Consider the following 24,466-nt stretch of genomic DNA (forward strand, 5'->3'; position numbering starts at 1 on the left):
AAATAGTTACTGTGCAGCCGTCGTTAAAGTATACCGTGCCTTCAAACTCGGCGAATAAATCCAGTCAAGAATCTGTGGGAACACCTCGATCGGGCTGTTCAAGCCACCGATCCTCCACCGAAAACACCTAGCACAGCTGTCCACGCCTCTGGAGTCGGCTTGGGTCCACGCGCACCTGTCGGTATGTTTCAGAACCTCATTGACTCTATTCTAGCAGTTCTCGTAGCCATCCGGTCTGCAAAATGTGGTTATTGAGGCTTTTCGCACGTGGTCACATTAATGTGGCTCAACAGTGTATTGATGAACCCAGAAACTTGGACGATGTCTTAACTTATGCATCGAAACTAAAAATTTACGTTGGCATCAGTTGTAAGTTGCCAATTTTTATAATTGCAGTAAGGAGTCACCCGGCTAAAATTATCCCGTTACTTCGCTCTCTCTTCATGAGACGATCGCGAGAACTTACCGAAGTCGTCAATTTTCAACAGGACGTATCACAAACGCAATGAAGCCTGCAGTAAGAGCATTTCTGAATGGTGAACTGACTCTAGTTGGACTGGTCGTAAGCGCTGTACGAATGCCGCATTGCATCCTTAGCGTCCAAGGTCGCCTCGTCCGACGGTATGAGAATTTCAATACTTTAAAGTCAGCACCACCATTAAACTGTTCTTCATTTGCAGTGTTACATTTACACGATCATGATTTCTGCTTTAAATTTAAAATGCACCATTAGACAGTGTATTTTAAATCGGACAGTATGTCATCTTAGGCACTGTATAACATTAAAACACATGATAATGGAAATTTAAAGCCGAAATCATGATTGTGTAAATGTAACACTCCAAATAAAAATCAGTCTAATGGCGGTACTGGCCCCACATAATGAAGAAATTATTAGAATTTTATTACTGTGGGTAGATGCCTGTCAAAGTCTTTGGGTGTTCAGTGACACCGCATAGCAGGAGCAGCTTCAGCTTAGGCACAATTCCGGATACCCTCCCATAAGTGAGGTCCGAGATTAACTGTCGTCTGCATAGTTATCGTCAGCCATGTGGGTGGCATATTGAAAGTTTTTGAAAGATAAATGGAACTATTCAACCTGAATGTAATTGTAAAATGCATCTGTGAGTGATGAATGCATGCATCTAAAAGATATACAGGGAGACAGTTATTGAACTGTATGAAAAAAAACGTTAATTAGTTACAAACTACGGGACGCACATGCTTTATTCAACATGTAAACTTCACGACAAGTATTCGGATTTGGGTTATGACAAGTTCTATATGCCTACTATCATTCATACCGAAATTCTGCATGGCCCATTGAAGTGACGGAACATCGATGCTGTAGATGACTCCCTGAATGGATGTTTTCGACTCGGCAGTGGTTTTGGGGTTATTGCTGTATACCTCGTCTTTAATACAGCCCCACAAAAATGAGTCACGTCCGTTCCGATCCGGAGAAAACGGTGGCCAATCGAGGCCCATCTCAGCAGCCTGTGGGTACCCCAGAGACAGAATACGGTCCCCAAAGTGCCCCTACAGGATATCAAACACTCTCCTGATTCGATGGAGTCGAGCTCCATCTTGCATGAACCACATCTTGCCAAAAGCAGGGTCACTTCGGATAATGGGGACGAAATTATATTCCAAAACCTTCACGTACCGTGCGGTGGTCACCGTGCCACCGAGGAATATCCTACCGATTATAGCGTGACTGGACATTGCACACTACACAGTCACCCGTTGAGGGCGAAGAGATTTCTCGCTCGCGGAATGTGGATTCTCAGTCCCTCAAATGCACCAATTTTGCTTATTGACGAACCCATAGATGAAAATGGGCTTCGTCGCTAAACCAAACGATGTATGCACATACTAATTCCCGTCATGCTACGCGTCCAGCCATACAGTTTGAACGTCCTAAAGCAAACCGTTCTGAAGTTATGACGATTTCATTTCATCTAGTTCAATATTTGCACCCTGTGCCTTTGTAAAGTGATATGTTTCTTTCTTTTGAGAATACAAATTTTGTAATGCTACTGGTAAGTTAAACTTTAGCCAGAGTTTCCATTCCAATTCATATAATAGGTACAATTTTGTGTAATTGGATAATTTTCTTTAACAACCTGCACAGCTGCAGCCGCTACAAGAGAAGCGTTGCACGACGCGGACCGCTTTAAGGCCGGTTCCCACTAGGGCTGCCGCGCGTCACAACGGCGCGTCAGCGGCGTGGTTGCCATGGAAATGGCGTCAGCGGCAAGGCGCGGCGGGCTCTGCGTCGCGGTTTGGCCATGTCGAAGCGCTTCCGCTGCCGCGTGCCGCGCTCCAGGTGCGCGCCGCCAATCACAGAACGCGCTGAGCGTGACGTCAGGTACGGACTCCCGGGCCACACGAACTTTCGCCGAACCGCTGGCGCGGACGCGGCGGCAGCTATGAAATACTTATCATCCGATTCCAAGGAAACTATTCGGTAGAAAAATTTGATTCTTGGGCATGTTACAGCCTGATATCTTCTCTCGATAAAGGACCGAATTTCTTTTCGTTATTCATGGTGGTTACTTGCTGTATCGCATTTACGTAAACCTTTACACGAAATTTTAATGAGTGTGCAGAGGTAAAAACGCATTGCGTGGACTTTGCGTACAGTTCATTTTAGGTAATACATTATTGCGTATGAAATTTAGTCAACATATCGAAGTTGTTTTTAAAGCTGAGAGCAGATCGATAGCTATCACCGTTCTCGAGATATTGTCTGATATGTCGGCGGACGGGCTATGCCGTGACCGCGCGCGGGTTGCTCGGCGACGCGACCGGTACTTCGTCCTGCTCGTCGTAAACCATGTGGTTGTATCAACCGCAAATTTCGTAAACAGTTCAAGAAATCGAAATGTTTTTTTTTTTTTTTTTTTTTTTTTTTTTTTGCAAACGATAACTTGTGAAAAGTCATGCATTTCGTCGCATCATAAATATCCTAAATCTGTTTATCTACCAAGATAAGAGAGTAACTACAGTTTTTCAGAAGGGATAGATGAATTTTTTTAAACGGCATTAATAACATGTCGAATGAGAAGTTAAACCGAAACTAATTTGCTGGTATGTCATAAGATGTAATTTACTAAATATGTAGAGCTATTGATTATTTCCTTTCTTTTTTCTTTATCCAGTGTACTTTACTGATTGAAGACGCGTTTCGCCTTTTACTTTAAGGCATCTTCGATGGAATCTAGAATGATTCAGTTTTGTTTTGATATGTGATACTTGGAGATTATAAAACAGTTCACATCTTTTTTTACGTGAATGACTGATTACTTTCAGTGAATCGAATTTTTGGCGGACATATACGTTTCCCCTCACCTGGTCACATGCTGGAGGTTGAACTAAAACTTAGATTATGGAACATAAGCACATTTTCATGTTCGCTCTTTTTTCTTCTGTCACTAGCAGTAGACGTTTTACTGAAAACTCTGATTTGACGTCGTAACTACAGTATGTTCACCTCATGTCCCTTCCTGTCTGGTTTGTTTATGTACATGTTGCCAAACTGCAGAATTATATGCTGAAAACTAATGTTTGTTTATTTTCGTTCTCCTTATATCTGTATGTGTGTGTGGCTAGCCGGTGATAGTCATAGAAAGTTGAAAGTGAATCCAGTAGTTGTCAGACAGTGGTTGAAAGATTTGGTGTTCAGCTGATTTCAGTCTTGGTTTAAATGTTTTGTGGAGGAGTGCATGGAAGAGTAAATTCACTGCTTACATTAACAGATAAAATAGTAGAATAGTATTTCAACAGATGATTATTATCAGAATAGTATCAACCAACCCCTTTGTCCTCACTCTTTGACGCCCCATAATACGTCCTGTCAACTAACCCCTATTGTTGTCAAAGTTGTGCCATAATTTCCTCTTCCTCCTCTATTTAATTCCGTACCTCTTCTTTAGTCACACGATCCTCGTATCTAATGTTCAGCATTCTTATGAATCACCACATTTTGAAAGCGTCTATTGTCTTTTTGACAGAACTGTCCATCATCCACGTTTCACTTACGTACAAGGCTGCACTCCACACAAATACCTTTGTAAAATAGTATCCAACCATTAGAATTTATATTCGGCATGAACAAATTTTCTTTTTCAGAACGCTTTTCTTGCTATTGATAGTCTTCAGTCAGGTTTGCGTCTGCATCAGGAAATGCCTTACAATTTAAAATCTGGTTTCGAAAACTGTTCGAAATATATATTATTCTTAAGCAAGGTGCTGGCGATGATTACATTATGCTCTGTGGGAAATTCTGTCAGGTGGCTTCCACTTTCATCCCTTCCCCCTAGCCTTTGTGTTCTTACTGTTTCGTGTACCTGCTACCGTATCACATTTTAAATTTTTGTCTCGCTTAACTATCTGAATAATTTCTTTTGTCGTACATTGTTTCAATGTGTTAGGAGATAGTGAACAATCGTGAACGGTAGTCATGAAATCTGTTCATGGTGAAATGAGAAAACATGAATAATGAAATATGTGAAAGAGTACATTGTACAGAAAATGAAAAATTGGTATGTCTTCACCCAACTTCGTCTTTCCTTCATGTAGGTGTAAGACATAGTTAATCAAACGCACCGCGCGTTTCGGTGGGTCCCACCCCGTACCTCAGTGGCTGTCCGTCATTGGCTACCGCTAACGTCTGCCGCTTCCAGATGGGAACGCCAATTCCGCGAGCCGCCGCGTCAACGCGGAAAACGCTTGCCGCTGCCGTTGCCGCACGCCGCGCTGCCGCGCTCTAGTGGGAACCGGCCTTTAGTGTTAACCCCACAAAGCCGTGCGTCGCGAATTCGCAGCATACAAAGCGACGCTAATAAATGGAAGCTTAATTGTTTCAGAACGTCAGTGAAGGGAGGTGCAGATCACACACGGAGCTTACAACGCTTGTGACACTTATTGCCATTTCCAGAGTGTTTCGGGTGCTCTACAGCAACTTGCTCTTCGCCGCTTTGTTCACGACCCACACTCAAGATCTCATTGTTTGGAGAGTTGCAGCTAGATACAGAGGAAAGTTCTGTTCTGAAAATAGTTTATTTATTCTCTCATATCTGTGATGTGAGGTAAATCATATTTAGGTGTAATAACCTAGTTGCACTTGCAAGCCGGCCGGGGTGGCCGAGCGGTTCTAGGCGCTAGAGTCTGGAACCGAGCGACCGCTACGGTCGCAGGTTCGAATCTTGCCCTGGGCATGGATGTGTGTGATGTCCTTAGGTTAGTTAGGTTTAAGTAGGAGACTGATGACCTCAGAAGTTAAGTCCCATAGTGCTCAGAGCCATTTGAGCCATTTTGCACTTGCATGTGAATTTCGAAAATAATGTTGTGGTTTAGTAGGTGCATGTAATCAAATAAATGAAAGCAAACATTTCCATTGATTTGTGCCAACAGAATACTTCAACCAACTGTGTGCATTATCAGCGTTTATACACTTTAATTTATTAAAAGTTTCCATTAACTCATTTGAACATCCGACTGCAACATTGTTTGGACCAGTTACATTTCACTTTTATAGCGATGTGGTAAAATTATAATAAACTACTATAATTCTGAAGTTTTTATTTATGTGTCACCGAGATTTCATGCACCACGAGATGCAAATAGATACTTCAAACCTCGTGTATCGTCTACAGAGAGGGACTGTTACAGTTCAGAAATTCCCCATAATAAGCAGAATCATTTAGGCTTCTAGAGTTCAAATCCATATTAGCAGAAACACTCTGCAAGCAGGTGAAAGATATAAAAAAACAGAGGCAATCCTTCAGACAGTATAATGGCAGAATTACTATGCAAGAATCATCGGGTCCAATAAAACCGGTTCCAGATAAGTCTACCTGAACTGATGTGATGGTCATTGGAATCGGGTTATACACACAAGGTACATACGCAAACAACCAAATTATAAAGAAGAGACTGTAATCACGGGTAGAAATTGTAACGTTCACCTGTATCTCGACAAGAGAATATCAGGAATAGCTGCTGTACTTTCTTACATACAAATACTAGCTATTACTGTCTACACGTTGCTGTGGCACAGTCTGTATAAATGGAAAAGGAAGAAAAGAGAAACCACAGGCTTGTAACACGTGTAGGAACTGCATGTACGTCGTAATCCCTATTCCCCCGGTCTCTGTCCATGTCCTCCTCTGTTTTCCAGGTCCACCTCTTTTCCTCTCTCTCCATCAACTCCCCTCTCTCTCTCTGTCCATGTTCTCCTCCATCCTCTCTATAACTCCTCCTGCTCCCTCTGTCGTGCTTCTCTTTATTCATTATCACCCTCCCTCCATTCTGCCACCAACTTCACCTCCCCTTTCTTCATATCCTCCTGCCCCCTCTCCTGCTAGCCCTCCTCTCTGCTTCTGTTCCCCTATCGTCCACCCCATCCCCCTATATCCATCTCCTCATCCCCCCCCCCTCTCCCTGAGCTCGACGCTTGTTTATTGTTATTGGCAATACAAATTCAGTAGAAGTATCCTAATCATATGCTGGTAAGAACAATTTGTTGTGGTCTTCAGTCCAGTGACTGGTTTGAAGCAGTTCTCCATGCTGTTCTATAGTGTGCAAGCTTCTTCATCTCCAAGTAACTACTGCACCCTACGTCCTTCTGAATCTGCTTATTGTATTCATCTCTTGGTCTCCCTCTATGGTTTTTACCCTCCACGCTGCCCTCCAGTAATAACTTGGTGATTCTTTGATGCCTCAGAACGTGTCCTAACAATCGATCCCTTCTTCTAGTCAGGTTACGCCACAAATTTCTCCCCAATTCTATTCAGTACCTCCCATCTAGTTACGTGATCTACCCATCTGATCTTCAGCGTTCTTCTGTGGCACCACATTTCGAAAGCATCTATTCTCTTCTTGTCTAAACTATTTGTTGTCTATGTTTCACTTCCATGCATGGTTACACTTCATACAAATATTTTCAGAAATGACTTCCTGACACTTAAATCTGTGTTCGATCTTAACAATTTTCTCTTCTTCAGAACCCTTTTCTTGCCATTGCCAGTCTACATTTTATGTCCTCTCTACTTCGACCATCATTAGTTACTTTGCTCCCCAAATAGCAAAACTCATCTACTACTTTAAATGTAACGTTTCCTAATCTAATTCCCTCAGCATCACCTGATTTAATTAGTCTACATTCCGTTATCCTCGTTTTGCTTTTGTTGATGTTCATCTTATATTATCCATTGAAGACACTGCCCATTACGTTCAACTGTTCTTCCAGATCCTTTGCTGTCTCTGACAGAATTACAGTGTCATCAGCAAACCTCAAAGTTTTTTTGTCTTCTCCATGGATTTTAATTGCTACTCCTAAATTTTCTTTTGTTTCCTTTACTGCTTGCTCAATATATACATTGAATAACATCGGAGATAGGTTACAACCCTGTCTCACTCCATTCCAAACCAATGAATCCATTTCATGCCCCTCGACTCTTATAACTACCAATGTTTCTGTACAATTTGTAAATAGCCTTTCGCTCCCTGTACATTACCCCTGTCACCTTCAGAATTTGAAAGAGTGTGTTCGAGTCAACATTGTCAAAAGCTTCCTCTAAGTCTACAAGTACTGCAAACGTAGGATTGCCTTACTTTAATCTATCTTCTAAGATAAGTCGTAGGGTCGGTATTGCCCCATGTGTTCCAACATTTCTACTGAATCCAAACTGATCTTCCCCAAGGTCGTCTTCTACCAGTTTTTTTCCATTCGTCTGTAAAGAATTCGTGTCAGTATTTTGCAGCCTTGACTTATTAAACTGATAGTTCGGTAATTTTCACACGTGGCAAAACTTGCTTTCTTTGCGATTGCATTCTGAGGGTATTTAGCCTGTCTCATACATTTTGCTCACCAGATGGTAGAGTTTTGTCATGGCTGGCTCCCCCAAGGCTATCAGTAGTTCTTGTGGAATGTTGTCTACTCCCGGGGCCTTGTTTCGACTTACGTCTTTCAGTGCTCTGTCAAATTCTTCACGCATTATCATATCTCCCATTTCATCTTCCCCTATGTGTGTGTGTATGTGTGTGTGTGGGGGGGGGGGGGGGTTGGTGATTCGAATATATGTGAATATATACGCATGTTTTCGAATCCGATATTGCGTCTAAATTTGGAAGCAATTGATGAAGAACTTTCGGTAACAGAAAATCTACGCATTTACTCATGTAGATGTAAATTTCGTTTGTTCAAAATCTCGAAAAGTTCTTAACCGAGTGCCTTGACATTTTGCCACAACGTTGCATTCGAATACGTGTGGGTTTCTATGTACCTACTGGAGCGCCGAATAGTACATAAATACGCATATAATATAAAAAGATGATACGTTGTTAGTAAAAATTTCTTGTCGTTTGTTCAAAATCTGAAAACTCCGAATGTTCTTCACCGATTCTTTTGAAATTTTGACACAAGGTTGCAATCGAATTAGAGTTTGGTTTTGTATACTTACGGAGCGCCATATGGTAGGGTAAGTCACATAAGACGTAACATCCCTTGTAATTCGTGAACGGTTACACATATCGAAACGCAGCTTCCGGCAAATGTTAGAGCGTCGAGGGAGACGTCTTCTTTTGCTGGATTAATGTTTTTGGTGCTGGTATAAACGGAGATATTGAATCAAGTACCTTTTTTAGAAAGTGAAATCGTACACATTTTATAATTTAGATAGCTCTTGAGAAGACAATTGCTGTGACAGAGTTTGTTAATGTTGACGTTGAAACCTGCAGTAAAAAATTCGAAGAATGCCGTAGAATTTGAGAGAATGGTGACCGGAGGCGAAAGCACCACCAAGCAGTTCTCTCGTGCTACCCTGTGTCAGAATGACAACACATTTACCTAAAGATTTGTCTGTACTGAGGGCCGCTCATTTCTGCTTCAACATTCGTTGTGTGCTTACATGCACACTATTGAGGAGAAGTTGGATACACTACTGTTATATGGCGAATGTAAAAAACTTCCCTGGGCGTTGGGTAGGATCAAATTCTGTTGCCAAATGGCTTGTGAGGTCCCCCTCGATTTGATTCCTCTTGATTTCTTTAGTTTGGGAGAACTCAAAGATGTAGTCCATTACGAAGCCACAACTACGCCAGAAGATATATGAAGGGCTTACTTCAATACTGGTGCATGTCCATTACCTCCGCTTTTCTGTCCATAATGCTTCTGACATTAATGGTCCAAACAGACAGAAAGAAAGGTTCATCTCTAGCAAGAAGCCATATGCTTGAATATGTCTGGTATCTCAACTGCAGATTTTTCAGCGCTCATTTAACTTTACGACTCTGTATCTCAGAAAGTGGACTTGTACCGCTATTGAAATAAGCCCTTCATATGTCGTCGAATCGCCAGTGCATGCTCTACCATATTATCAACTATAATTGCATCCGTTCATAGTTCTTTTGAACAGCGATTGCAAATTTGTCTCTCAGTCCATGGTCAACAATTTGAACATATGTTTAAATAAAGGATAAAGTTATTCTTTTTCGAATACAAAATTTATGATTTCGGATCCATCGTCAGTAAATTGTTTATTTTGTTAACGTGTCTACGAAACTGCACAGCAACGTAAATAAGTCGACAGCGTGTTTTGCAACTTAGTAGGTAATATTGTCATTAAGCGCTTATGTTCACTGTCAAACGACGTTTCGTTACGGAAATAATTATTTTGTGGTGTAAAGGGGGGCTGCAGCTGAATGTGAACGTCAAACCACGGTGGAATTCATTAATAGGGCACAATCATCTTCATCTTCCACCTACAGCTACAAAACTTGAAAACAGATTATGTGCCAATTGTGTGGGACCACAGCCAACCACATGAAACCTCATCATCACCTACAGTTTTCTACTATGTCAGCGGGTCTTTTGCGTCTCCGTTTCTGGCGGTCCATCACTACTTTCTGAATAATCTTCTATTAGCTGCCCATGATCTCAATTATATTCCTCCCTCTCTTTGACTTCCCTTCCAGAAAGCCGTGATTCTTTCTTAACATATGTTCTGTCAAGTTCCGTTTCCTTATTTTTATTGTTTCAGTAATTCTCTCTACATCAATCGCCATCATTTTTTCCATGCCTTGGCACGTCCATATTTTAGAAGACTTCATCTGTCTTTCTTCCTCATTATCCTCGTTTCAACAAATACAAGAGGACACTCGATACAAAACACGTTGTTAGACGTTTCCTCCCACCTTTGCCTCTATTTCCACCCTGCTTTTCTTACAAATGTCTCCTTCACGATATCCTGGTTTTAATTTCTGTGCTGCTCTTTCAGGTGCTTTTTACTCTGCTTTGTATCACTTCTGAAAGCTTTGCGCATCTTCGAGTATTTCACCATTCTGCATTATCTTTACCATTTTATTTCCTTCTAGAGCCATTATCGTAGTTATCTTTGCATTGATTTTCATTCCATCGTTCCTTCCTTTAGCTTCAATGACCTCCACTCTTTCCTGAAACACTCTTTTGTATTTCGCTAAAAGGCCGTGTCGTTCGCAAACCTCGGACACTGTATTCCAGCTTTTACTACTTAATCATCTACAGGAAGTTGCTCAATCATATTCTCAAAGTACTAATTGCAAATGATACTACACAGGAAACATTACAATTACAAGAGTGAGAAAATAACTATTCTCCAAAGTCCGGGATCTTCCACGGCTTAAGCTGATCTATTACACAGGGGTGGAGTGCAGTGGACCTGGTAATTTGACAGTAGGCTGCGTGATACTTGATAAAAAAGTGAAATTCGATAAAATTATATACATAGTTACCCAACCGGCAGACATATTAGCAGACTCAAGGAGCTTCGTGATATACAGAAAAAATTAGGTAACTTTCGCTGAGGAACCTGTCATAGAGTTCGTAGAGCTTTTAAATATCTTCCTGTTGTAAGAGAGGAATGAAGATTGCCAATTTTTCTAGCTCACAAATGGAATAGTTTCACTCTTAGTAATTGGTCACAGCTCTATTCGTCATATTTCCGGATTGTAGGAGGAAGCCCTACAGGGTACATCGATTACGGTGTTCCAGCAATAACGCCTTATGAATGCTTAGGTGGACGTTGTGCAAAGGCAGGTGTTGCCCAGTAAAAACATAAGGATAACAGAAGAAATTATAATTAGATTATACTTAATATCCTAGCAGCACTGATGTCGCTAAAGAGAGAGAGAGAGAGACGTTTGGGGTTGTTGACTAGGGCACACTGATGAGTAGGAGCAGTCGCCTAATCGGGAAGAGCTTCCCTTCTCCGCCCATATCGGCCCGTTTTTTTTCACAATGTATGTTAAGTCTTATGTGTATACACTGAGTGCAGATCACTGTGATGGGCGAGTTCATAACGTGGTGTCAAGTATATGCTGTATGACGTCGAGAGAAGGGAGAGGGTAAAACGTCGAAACGACAAGTAATCCTGACGAATGGCACCAAGGGGGCCGCCTAGCTTATCGTGCCCATCCGATGAACAGATCACCATCACCTCTCTCCATGAGATACTGTGGAAAGGTTTGGAATTTAATCCAGGACGCTGACTGAAAGTCTGATGCTCACAAACTTTATGCCTTCACCACTCCGCCTTGATGACCAACTAACGTTGGTGCAAATATCTCCCAGGAAGAAGACTTGAATCCGTTTATGAATGTGTAGAATGTTTCCAAAGAGGCATGCATTAGCGACCTCGGTTAGAGGAAGACGGAAAGCTATATCAATGAAAGCCCAAAGCGATTTCACTATCCTCGATCACTGAGAAAAACTGCAAAGGTCTTCAAGAACGGATACGAATGATGCATGACAAACAACATTTTATTAGTAAGTGGAGAGACATTATTGACACAACCGTCAACAACAGTCTGAGCCGTCAAAAATACATCGTATGCGTCTGCTGGAATGAGCTACACAGAGCGTGTTCCTATCCGACTGATGATAACTGAAGTGCAGACTAAGGTATGATAGTTTGACGTTTCGCCACATCAGAAATTTAAATTGTTGATGGACTACTAAGTTATACAGACTGGCAGAACTAAATGGTATGCATAACTGTGAGTGGGACGTGATGGAAAGGGAAGATGTAGTTAATGGTCATAAATACTTTGGAAACATCTTCGTTTGCTGTACATTCTAGAGAAAAATTGGTCTCTAAAAAAAGAATGTGGTTATACCTTGTGCCAGTCACGTGGGTGACAGGAGTGAGTGAACAAAATTTAAAGGAGGAACGGTAATAGAGGGTTAGACCGAAGTTACGAGCAAAAGAGAGAGAGTAGTAGACGATAAGTTCAATTACAAAAGTGACTGTGGGAATGGGGGTTGGGGGAATGATGCCTCAGGGTATCTGCTATTACCTGAGTATCGATCGGCAGTGTGGGATCGTTACCAGATAGGATTGATAGAGGAAAAAGGAAAACATTCAAAGAGGAGCAGCCAATTTCGCTACAGTTTCATTAATAAGCACGAAAGCGTCAAGGAGATGATCAACCGACGATACTGGCATACGCTGCAAGTGACGCGCTCTACGTCACAGTGCGATTCATAATGAAAGTTTTGCCGGCCGCGGTGGTCTCGCGGTTCTAGGCGCGCAGTCCGGAACCGTGCGACTGCTACGGTCGCAGGTTCGAATCCTGCCTCGGGCATGGATGTGTGTGATGTCCTTAGGTTAGTTAGGTTTAAGTAGTTCTAAGTTCTAGGGGACTAATGACCACAGCAGTTGAGTCCCATAGTGCTCAGAGCCATTTGAACCATTTTTAATGAAAGTTTCGATAGCGTACGTTCGCGACTGGATCAGGAAAAGTGGGAACTGACACGACACACAAAGCACCCTCCTCCACATGGTGTAAGGTATCTTGAGAAGTACGGATGTAGAAGGAGAAATAGAAGATTGACGTTCTTGATAGAATACAACGTAATTAAGAAATGTCTCACTCTGCAGGCAGGCAGTCACACCGAACCACCCCTAAGCCCCCTGATTGGTTTCTTCTAAAATGCTGGGTTGTGTGCGTCTTAGTATGGCCTCTATACTGTTAGCGGACTTCCGTCTGTTTTAACAGCATTCATGTAGTGGCACGTGTAGCTGTCTATAACGACTGGGCACTGAAAGCAAAATTTTAACAAGGTGAAAAGACAATACAACCATTAATACAATGAAGCACCAAAAAGTGGTATACCCGTGCGTATTCAAATAAAGAGATATGTAAGCAGGCAGAATACGGCGCTGCGATCGGCAGAGCCTATATAAGACAGCAAATGTCGGACGCCGTTAGATCAATTATTGCTGCTACAATGGCAGGATTTAAGTGATTTTGAACGTGATGTTATATTCGGCGCACGAGCGATGGGACAAAGCATCTCCGAGGTAAGTGGAGTGCGGATTTTACCATACTACCATATCAGGAGTGTACCGTGAATATCATTAATTCGGTAAAACATCAAATTTCTGACATCGCTGTGGCCGGAAAAAGATCCTGCAAGAGCGGTATCAACGACGACTGAAGAGAATCATTCAACGTGACGGAAGTGCAACCCTTTCGCAAATTGCTGCAGATTTCAATGCTAGGCCGTCAGCAAGTGTCAACGTGCGAACCGTTCAACGAAAAATCATCGAATTGGGCTTTCGTAGCCGGAGGCACAATCGTGTACCCTTGATAACTGCACGACACAAAGCTTTACGCCTCGCATGGCCCCGTCAACACCGACATTGGACTGTTGATGACTGGGGATATGTTGCCTGGTCGGACGATTTTCGTTTCAAATTGTATCGAACGGATAGACGCTTACGGGTCTGGAGACAACCTCATGGTTTCATAGACCCAGCATGTCAGGAATGGACTGTTCAAGCTGGTGGAGCACCTGTAAGGTGTGGGGCGTGTACAGTTGGAGTGATATGGGACTCCTGATACGTCTAGATACGACTCTGACAGGTGACATGAACGTAAGCATCCTGTATGATCACCTGCATCCATCCATGTCCATAGTGCATTCCGACGGACTTAGCTATTCTAGCATGACAATGTGACACCCCACACGTCCGGAAGTGATAAAGAGTGGCTCCTGGAACCCTCTCCTGAGTTTAAGCACTTCCGCTAGCCACAAGAGTCCACAGACATGAACATTATTGAGCATACCTGGGATGCTTTGCAACGCACTATTCAAAAGAGATCTCCCCCCCCCCCCCCCCTCGTTCTCTTACGGATTTATGGACAGCCCTGCAGGATTCATAGTGTCACATCCCTCCAGAACTACTTCAGACATTAGTCGAGTGCATGCCACGTCGTGTTGCCGCACTTCTGCGTGCTCGCGGGTGCCCTACACGATATTACGCAGGTTTACCAGTTTCTTCGCCTATTCAGTGTATACTGCCCATTAACATTGCTACACCATGAAGGCAACAGGCAATAAAGGTCATAATAAGGTGAAGTATACTACTTGCTTGGATATCAAAATGATTGGCATTCATCGCAGGTACACGACGATGTTAAGACTAACAGAATCTAGATTCTGTGTATAAAGAAAGATCATGCACCCGTTTCTGATTCAGGAATCGCATTTGAGTTTTATGTGTCAGAAGATCGTTCTATGCCTGTTACACGTCGCCCATGGCAACACGTTCTCCAGGTCCATAGCCCATTCAGACCATCTGATCATAGGAGGCCGAGATATTGGAAAGCTACCGCACACGACTCCTTACAGTTCACGCACTCTGGCACTGAGCTGAATAGGCATAGAATGAGACACCCATGCATACCATCCAACTGCAGTTCGTCTCAGTGATTAGTCAACTGGCCGGTGTGGCCGAGCGGTTCTAGGCGCTTCGGTGTGGAACCGCGCGACCGCTACGGTCGCAGGTTCGAATCCTGCTTCGGGCATGGATGTGTGTGCTATCCTTAGGTTAGTTAGGTTTAAGTAGTTCTAAGATCTAGAGGACTAATGACCTCAGATGTTGAGTCCCATAGCGCTCAGAGCCATTTGAGCCATTTTTCTCAGTTCTTAGTCGGATTTCAGCCGTCGCTGCTGCTCGGTGAAAGGAGTCTCGTAGCTGTATACCCTTAAACCACCTCCAGCTTTAATTATAGCCGTCTTTCTCTACTATATACGCACAATAAAAGAAAATTTCGTCACTTGCTACTCTTTTTGCTGTTTCGGTTTTAACGGCTAGCAGTGCGTGTCTCTTTCCTCAAACAATAGACATAGGTACGAATATAATATTAGGACCGAAAACAACCTCTTGAAGACTTCGGGTGGCCATACTTAGTATAGAAAGTAATCGGCTATATTGGTACAAATGTATTCAGCCAACTGCCAGAGCACATAACATGGTGTCAGGATAATTCGGTGATATGTTACGAGTGAATTAAAGAGACTTCTATTGGTGATATGTTAAGTATGAATTAAAGAAACTTCTATTGAGCATTTGTTTCTACAGCCTGGAACACTAAATTCTCATTTTCACAGAAATTAATATTTTAGATGTCCTTGTGACTATGTTTAGCATTGTCACGGTATAATGTTTTGCAGTGTTATGTCATTTCATTGTATTCTACATAATTAAAGTGTACATCCTAGACGTTAATCCATATCACATGGACCATTCTCCGCAGAATGAAGCTAACGTGAACGAGCATCTATCTGAACGTATTAGTTTCGCACCATTTTCTCGAAGTTCAGTGCGAGTGGCAATTTTTCACTTCGATATGGTGGTAGTAAGGAAAAACGAAGTTGCAGGGGTAACAGTAGTTCATTTTGCAAACGACGTAATGTCAGATAAATCACTATTTCAGCTGGATCTGCGTTTTCAATAAGTAACATGTTAGGGTGTCGGCAATGGCGTGTAATTAAGAATATTAAAGCGGTATCGGAAAGAAATTCATGAACGGCGCTGGAAGTGACTATACTTTCCGGATCAAATTATGGAAGCTGTGGGGCAATAACGTATTTTACGTGCAAACAGTCTATCAGCCGACGTTTATTAAGATTTATGAAGGGAAGCACAAATGTTTTCCTTTGCAAACTAATTATCTCTGGTTGCGCAGTAATAAATCTTTCTACAGCAAACAAGGTAACAGCATACGGCCTCATAATAACATAGATGGCCTCATTCTGAAGGAAACAAACGCAGATTTCAAGCTCTCGTCAGCATCACGACCTTCGTAATATCAAAAACTAGTCTTCCCCAAGTGGCGGGCAGCTAATACAAGAACAGTTCCATTATCTGCCGATGTGTAACAGTTTTTGTCGATACGTTAATCATTTTCGGAAAGACCCTCGAAAGATTATCTTATGGCACTTGCTCTCTCAAAATTTTTTAAGAAACCTTCTCTTCGACTGAAGTACTTACTTTATACACTTCCAAATTCGAATGGAATATACTCTAGCGTGTATCCGAACTTTTAGACTGCATCTCTTGTGCTGTTAGAAGTTTAACTACATTTAATTCACTATGGTACAAAATTCAAACAAATTCCAGTAATATTTAAAAAAAAATTGTAGGCAACTTTTGCTTTCAGGGCCTTTTCCCTAGAATACATAGCTAGTTACATGATTAGGAAACTAACATAACAAAAATTATTACTTACCAAAAATACAAGTTATTCTTGCAATGCTTGATGCAAATACATCTACTTTTAGAGCAGCAGGCAACATATAATGATCTTTACTTCATCTCGACAAGTTATTCACATAACCTGCACATCGGCTTTCTGTGTGTTGCTGTCCCTGGGTTTGTCTTGGATTTGAGTACTGCACGTTGGTATGAGAAGGCGACAGGTTGATGATCCATAACGGCTTACCTAAAATAGCAGAAAACCACATGTAAGCAAGAGTTAAGTGGCAAACATTAGTGCTTCTATGTAAAAACTTTAGTTCACATGCTTATCGTTACGGAGATACAGGGCACTTGTTTAATACTTTCTTGCCAAATTTTTTACTTGTTAAGAGGCTAATTTGAGGATTTAAGGGACAGTAAAACCTTATCCTGGCAGAATAGGATGAAGCTATCATACAAGCCACAGAAATCAGGAATTACACATGCAGTACTTAATGTAACTTCAGATCGTACAAAGAATGAAAGACGAAGATGCTCACTGATCCACAGTCACAATATTCTAGTTACATCAATAAATCACTTGTCTGTTTTATTTAAGTTTAAAAAAATCAGCAGTATTAGTTACGTAGGTAAAATCGTCAATACCGCAGCAAGTTCGTAATACAAGGGGCATTGCACTTGATTCTTTTAGATAATCGAAAAAATATATATATATATATATATATATATATATATATATATATATATGACACTAGAAAAATACGGTGAGCAGAAGTAACTTTAGTACTCCACGTTGTTTAATACTTATGGACAAAACTCACCACTCTCAATGATAACAGTCGTTTGAATCAAGTAGCCAGGTACTTATGTAACGCAAATGCTTATGTGAAATAATGATAGATATAAGCGTATTTATGGTACTTAGGTTTAGATGAAGATAGATAAGGAAATCCGCGTTATATTACTGAAACATCTGTATTCAAATGGTCTTAATAGTAAATGCTAGTATCGCAGCAAGATTAGGCTGTTTAGCAGATAATACGTACTACCTTTGACACCCAGCTATACAGATCTCATCTTATAAGAATAGATAATATAACAAAGAGCGACAAACCTTAGTCAGAATCAGAATCTAACAAAATCGGTGCACCTCGCTCTCATAGATTACTGATAAAATACTGAGGAAATCTGCTGGGAAATTTTGCAGTATAAAAAAATTTTGATAGTAATATGTTAAAGGACAGTCATACAACAGAATCCTGACTACAACTGAAGAACGCAGGGGTTCTCGTGTTGAGAAGGCTATTTAAACTTTCGTCCATAATATGCTCAATTCATTCGACCATAAAGTGCACGGTGCTTATAGCGACCGTGATTTTTAAAACGCACTTAACTACGTGAATCACGTCGTATCAAATCAACTGGAATGTTATGGTGTCACAGGAAGTTATGCGAATTTATTCAATCCATGTCAATCGAATATGAAGGTTTCGAGAGGGGAGAAGACAACAGGGAACACACACGACACAGATCTGTCAGTCTACGGTATTGGTGATAAGTTGAGAAAACCTTCCCGAAACACGTGCTACAAAACGCCACTGTTTCCTGTGCATGTACCCCGACACCAATATGGGATATGATCACCATGCACACGTACACAGGCCGCACAACGGGTTGGCATAGTCTGGATCAGGTGGTTGAGCACCTGCCGGGGTATAGCCTCCCATTCTTGCACCAGTGCCTGTCGGAGCTCCTGAAGTGTCGTAGGGGTTTGAAGACGAGCAGCGATATGTCGACCGAGAGCATTCCAGACGTGCTCGATGGGGATTACGTCTGGAGAAGAGGCAGGCCTCTACATTCGCCTGATATCTTCTGTTTCAAAGTACTCCTCAACGATGGCAGCTCGGTGGGGCCGTGCGTTATCATCCATCAGGAGGAAGGTGAGACCCACTGCACCCCTGAAAAGAAGGACATACTGGTGGAAAATGTCTTTCCGATACGCCTGACCTGTTACAGTTCCTCTGTGAAAATCATGCAGGGGTGTACGTGCACCAATCATAATCCCACCCCACACCATCAAACCACGACCTTCATAAAGTTCTCTTCAAGGACATTAAGGGAATGGTATCTGGTTCCTGGTTCGCGCCAGATGAAAACACGGTGAGAATCACTGTTCAGACTATACCTGGACTCGTCCGTGAACATAACCTGGGACCACTGTTCCAATGACCATCATCTGCTGTGTTCTTGGCACGAGACTTCATGGGCTCTGCTGAGACCAGGGGTCAATGGAATGCACCTTGCAGGTCTCCGGGCGAATAAAACGTGACTGTTCAGTCGTCTGTAGACTGTGTGCCTAGAGGACAACTGTCCCAGTGGCTGCGGTAAGGTCCCGAGCAAGGCCACCTGCAGTACTCCGTGGCCGTCTGTGGGCACTGATGGTGAGATATCGGTCTTTTTGTGGTGTTTTACCCTCTGGACGTCCCGTACTGTAGCGCCTGGACACGTTCCCTGTCTGCTGGAATCGTTGTCATAGTCTTGAGATCACACTTTGTGGTACACGGTGGGCCCGTGCTACGACCTGCTGTGTTTGACCAGCCTCCAGTCGCTCTAGTATTCTACCCCTCACAACGACATCAGTATGTGTTATTTGAGCCATTTTCAACACACAGTCACCATTAGCACGTCTGAAAACGTCTGCACGCTTACTCGCTGCACCGTACTTTGACAAGCACCAACATACCTATGCCTACGTGGACTGCTGCCAGCGCCACCGTGCGACGACCGCACGTCAAATGCTTCGCACGGTCATACCCCGAGGTGATTGAAAGTTGCAAACCACCCAACAGAGCGTTGTTCCACCATGGATCAGCATTTTCTTTGATTTATGAGCATGAGTGTAATTACTTGAGGCGTCCGAAAAGATTTCATCTTAGCGTCGTTATTTTTCCTGCGTATTTTAATGACCGTTTGTCCTTAACATTAACTTGTATTAAATAGGTTTTGTTTTAAAATGAAACACACATTGCGAAAGGATGTCTTCAATAAAATCTCCAGAGACATCTATAAATGGCGTCTAGCCTATTCAAATGTTTCAAATGGCTCTGAGCACTATGGGACTCAACTGCTGAGGTCATTAGTCCCCTAGAAATTAGAACTAGTTAAACCGAACTAACCTAAGGGCATCACAAACATCCATGCCCGAGGCAGGATTCGAACCTGCGACCGTAGCGGTCTTGCGGTTCCAGACTGCAGCGCCTTTAACCGCACGGCCACTTCAGCCTATTCAGTCATTAAACATTAACATATCTTGTTTTTTTTTTATTTTCAGAACTTGAAAGCGATTTTTTCTTACTTACGCGTATTTTAACATCTGGTAAAAATTCGAGCTGCAATGGGCACGCAGAGAATCTGCCCTAACGCCTAAAAGCTATTTGTTTGCAATGTGTTTTCAGACGCAGGAGGTGTAAAAATAAAAATATTGGAATATTTAGCCAACTGTCATTCGAAAAGATCATAAGGTATTATATTTTGGGCTTTGCCGTAGGTTCGTGAGTAGTGGATTGCGGTGTGAGACTTGTTCGAAGTATTTTCACTGGGGGGAATGCAGTGGGGAAGCCAGTGGGCATTCTGGTGAGATCCTCTCCTGGAACTGCAGGTTATGTAGCAAGAGTAAGTTGATAGAGGTGCAGGAGCGTAATATCTGTGCCCTTCAGGTGCAGTTGAAAAACGCACAGGAGGAGCTAGATAGGATGAGGAGGGAGAAGGGGGTTGGGGAATGGGAGCTGGCTGTTGGCAAGAGATCTGCTAGGAGAAGGAGATTTTCAGATAGTTTTACTATTGGTGTTTGTAATAGATATGACCAACTGTCAGAGTCTAGTGGAGAGGAATCTCTAGTAGCTGTAGATGTAGGAAGTATGCAGCAGACCTCAGCAGTTACGGTGGCTAGGACAGTTGCAAAGTCTAAGAGAAAGAAGAAGGTTCTGCTGTTAGGTAGTTCTCATGGTAGAGGTGTAGGCCAGCAGTTGCAGGAAGTTTTGGGGAGTGAGTACCAGGTCACCAGCATTGTGAAGCCTAATGCAGGGTTGGCTCAGGTGACTTTTAACATAGGGGGGTTATGTAGGTATTTTACTAAAGAGGATCAGGTAGTGATTGTGGGTGGGGCTGGTAATAGTATTGATAGGGATGGGGAGTATGACATAGATGGTGACCTGGAAAAGATAGCCACTCAGACTGGCAACACGAATGTGCATTTCGTGGAACTGTTTCAGCGTCACGATCGGCCTCATCTTAATACAGCCGTCAGGCGTAATAACATGAGACTTGGGGGTGCGCTGATGACAGAAGGCATGAGTCACATTTCAGTGGTGTCGGTGGAGTCTATCAGTAGGACGGGTTTCACTAGACATGGCCTGCACCTCAACAGGTATGGGAAGGGGAGGTTGGCAAAACTTATAGGTGACAGCATAGGTGGGGGTGGTGGGATCACTCATGGGAAAATTCCGGTAGTTGTGGGTGTTAGAGCTGTACCTTTTTTAGATTGAAGTCAACTGATAGGTATTCCTGCTTAAGGGAAGTCTCTCTAACAAAGAAACCACTCTCTACAAAGCTTGGGTATCCGATTAATGAGGGAATTAGTATATTTCATCAAAATATACAAGGTATTAGAGATAAAGTTAGTGAACTGCTTATAGATGTTGACTCTGAAATTATTGGTATATCTGAACACTACTTAAATAAGGAGATAATTCAGAGGCTTCCTTTACCAGGATACAGGTTGGCTGGCAGCTTTTCTAGGAGCTCTTTGCGGTGTGGGGGAGTAGCCATGTATGTGAAAAATGGTATCCCATTTGAGTCAATTGATGTTTCAAAGTACTGCACTGAAAAGGTGTTTGAATGTTGTGCAGGTGTGGTTAAATTTAGTGGAGCTAAACTTCTTACTGTTGTTATTTATAGATCCCCAGACTCCGATTTCACAACATTTTTGCTAAAGCTAGAGGAGGTTCTTGGTTCACTTTATAGGAAATACAAAAAGTTAGTTATATGTGGTGACTTCAATATTAATTGTATAAGTGATTGTGCAAGGAAAAGGATGCTGGTAGACCTCCTTAATTCATATAATCTTATGCAAACCGTATTCTTTCCAACGAGAGTGCAAGGGAACAGTAGAACAACCATAGACAATATTTTTGTTCATTCGTCATTATTAGAAGGGCATTCTGTTAGCAAAAAGGTGAATGGCCTTTCAGATCATGATGCACAAATTTTAAGTCTAAAAGTTTTTTGTGCTGCAACACATGTTAAATATAGTTACCAACGTTTTAGGAAAGCTGATCCAGTTGCTGTACAGACTTTTGTAAACCTTATCAAGGAACAAGAGTGGCAAGATGTTTATAGTGCTGATACAGTAGACGATAAATATAATGCTTTCCTCAAGACTTTTCTCGTGCTCTTTGAAAGTTGCTTTCCGTTAGAACGTTCAAAACAGGGTACTAGCACAAACAGGCAGCCTGGGTGGCTGACTAAAGGGATAAGAATATCTTGTAGAACAAAGTGGCAATTATATCAAAACGTTAGAATCAGTCAAAATCTAAATGCAGCAGCCCATTACAAACAGTATTGTAAGGTGCTTAAAAAAGTTATTAGGAAGGCAAAAAGTATGTGGTATGCAGATAGAATAGCTAAGTCTCAGGATAAAATTAAAACCATATGGTCAGTCGTAAAGGAAGTGGCTGGTCTGCAGAGACAGGTCGAGAATATAGAATCAGTGCGTAGTGGGGATGTCCGTGTTACTGATAAGTCGCATATATGTACAGTACTTAATAATCACTTTCTGAATATAGCAGGTGAACTAAATAGAAACCTAGTCCCAACAGGGAATCATATAGCGCTCTTAGAAAAAAGTGTTCCGAGACTGTTACCTGAAATGCTCCTCCATGATACTGACAAGAGGGAGATTGAGTTAATAATTAAATCACTAAAGACCAAGAACTCTCATGGATATGACGGGGTATCTAGCAGAATACTGAAGTATTGTTCCACGTATGTTAGCTCAGTACTTAGCCATATCTGTAACTTTTCCTTTAGGAGTGGTCGGTTTCCTGACCGATTAAAGTACTCGGTAGTGAAGCCACTTTATAAAAAGGGAGACAGGGATAATGTTGACAATTATAGACCTATTTCTATGCCATCAGTGTTTGCTAAAGTTATTGAGAGGGTTGTATAGACAAGGTTACTGCAGCATTTAAATTCACATAATTTGCTGTCAAATGTACAGTTTGGTTTTAGAAACGGTTTAACAACTGAAAATGCTATAGTCTCTTTTCTCTGTGAGGTTTTGGACGGATTAAATAAAAGGTTGCGAACGTTAGGTGTTTTCTTTGATTTAACGAAGGCTTTTGACTGTGTTGACCACAAAATATTACTGCAGAAGTTGGAACATTATGGAGTAAGGGGAGTAGCTTACAATTGGTTCGCCTCCTACTTTAAGAACAGAGAGCAGAAGGTAATCCTCCGCAATATTGAGAGTGGTAATGATGTTCAGTCCCAATGGGGCACTGTTAAATGGGGCGTTCCCCAAGGGTCGGTGCTGGGGCCACTGCTGTTCCTTATTTATGTAAATGATATGCCTTCTAGTATTACAGGTGATTCTAAAATATTTCTGTTTGCTGATGACACCACCTTGGTAGTGAAGGATCTTGTGTGTAATATTGAAACATTATCAAATAATGTAGTTCATGATATAAGTTCGTGGCTTGTGGAAAATAATTTGATGCTAAATCACAGTAAGACTCACTTTTTACAGTTTCTAACCCACAATTCAACAAGAACTGACATTTTAATCAGACAGGATGGGCATGTTATAAGCGAGACGGAACAGTTCAAGTTCCTAGGCGTACAGATAGATAGTAAGCTGTTGTGGAAAGCCCATGTTCAGGATCTTGTTCAGAAACTAAATGCCGCTTTATTTACCATTAGAACAGTATCTGAAATAAGTGACATTTCAACACGAAAAGTAGTATACTTCGCATATTTTCATACGCTTATGTCATATGGTATTATTTTTTGGGGTAATTCTTCTGATTCAAAAAGGGTATTTTTGGCTCAAAAACGGGCTGTTCGAGCTATGTATGGTGTAAGTTCGAAAACCTCTTGTCGACCCCTATTCAATAGTCTGGGAATTTTGACATTGCCCTCACAGTATGTATTTTCTTTAATGTCGTTTGTTGTTAGCAATATTAGCTTATTCCCAAGAGTTAGCAGCTTTCACTCAGTTAATACTCGGCAGAAATCAAATCTGCATGTGGAATGCACTTCCTTGACTCTTGTGCAGAAAGGAGTGCAGTATTCTGCTGCATCCATTTTCAATAAGCTACCACAAGAACTCAAAAATCTTAGCAGTAGCCCAAACACTTTTAAGTCGAAACTGAAGAGTTTCCTCATGGTTCACTCCTTCTATTCTGTCGAGGAGCTCCTGGAAGAGATACAAAATTAAGCAAATTCCAGTGTACATTTTTGATTTTCTTTATTTAAACTAACGACTTGTCGCCTGAATATGTTTCTTATATTTCATTTTATCTGTTTCTACAATCGTGTTATAATTTCATGTATTGACTCGTTCCATGACCATGGAGACTTCTCCTAAATGTGGTCCCACGGAACAATAAATAAATAAATAAATAAACACATCAAGCAAAGAAGAAATTTATCTGGGTGCAAATTGTGTAACACGAACTGTCTTTGGACTAAACTCAAGAGCATCTTATGGGAACCTGTTTGAAGATATTGAAGTAACAATTGCTGCTTCTCAGTATTTCTATTTCTAAATTATATGTGTGATGCGTAGCACACCTCTTTTTCAGAGCAACACCTCATTCGACGAAATCAGTGTCAGGAATGACAAAAATCTTTACAAAGACTTAGTCGCTCACTTT

Source organism: Schistocerca serialis, chromosome 5 (assembly GCF_023864345.2).
Source record: "Schistocerca serialis cubense isolate TAMUIC-IGC-003099 chromosome 5, iqSchSeri2.2, whole genome shotgun sequence".
Lineage (NCBI taxonomy): Eukaryota > Metazoa > Arthropoda > Insecta > Orthoptera > Acrididae > Schistocerca > Schistocerca serialis.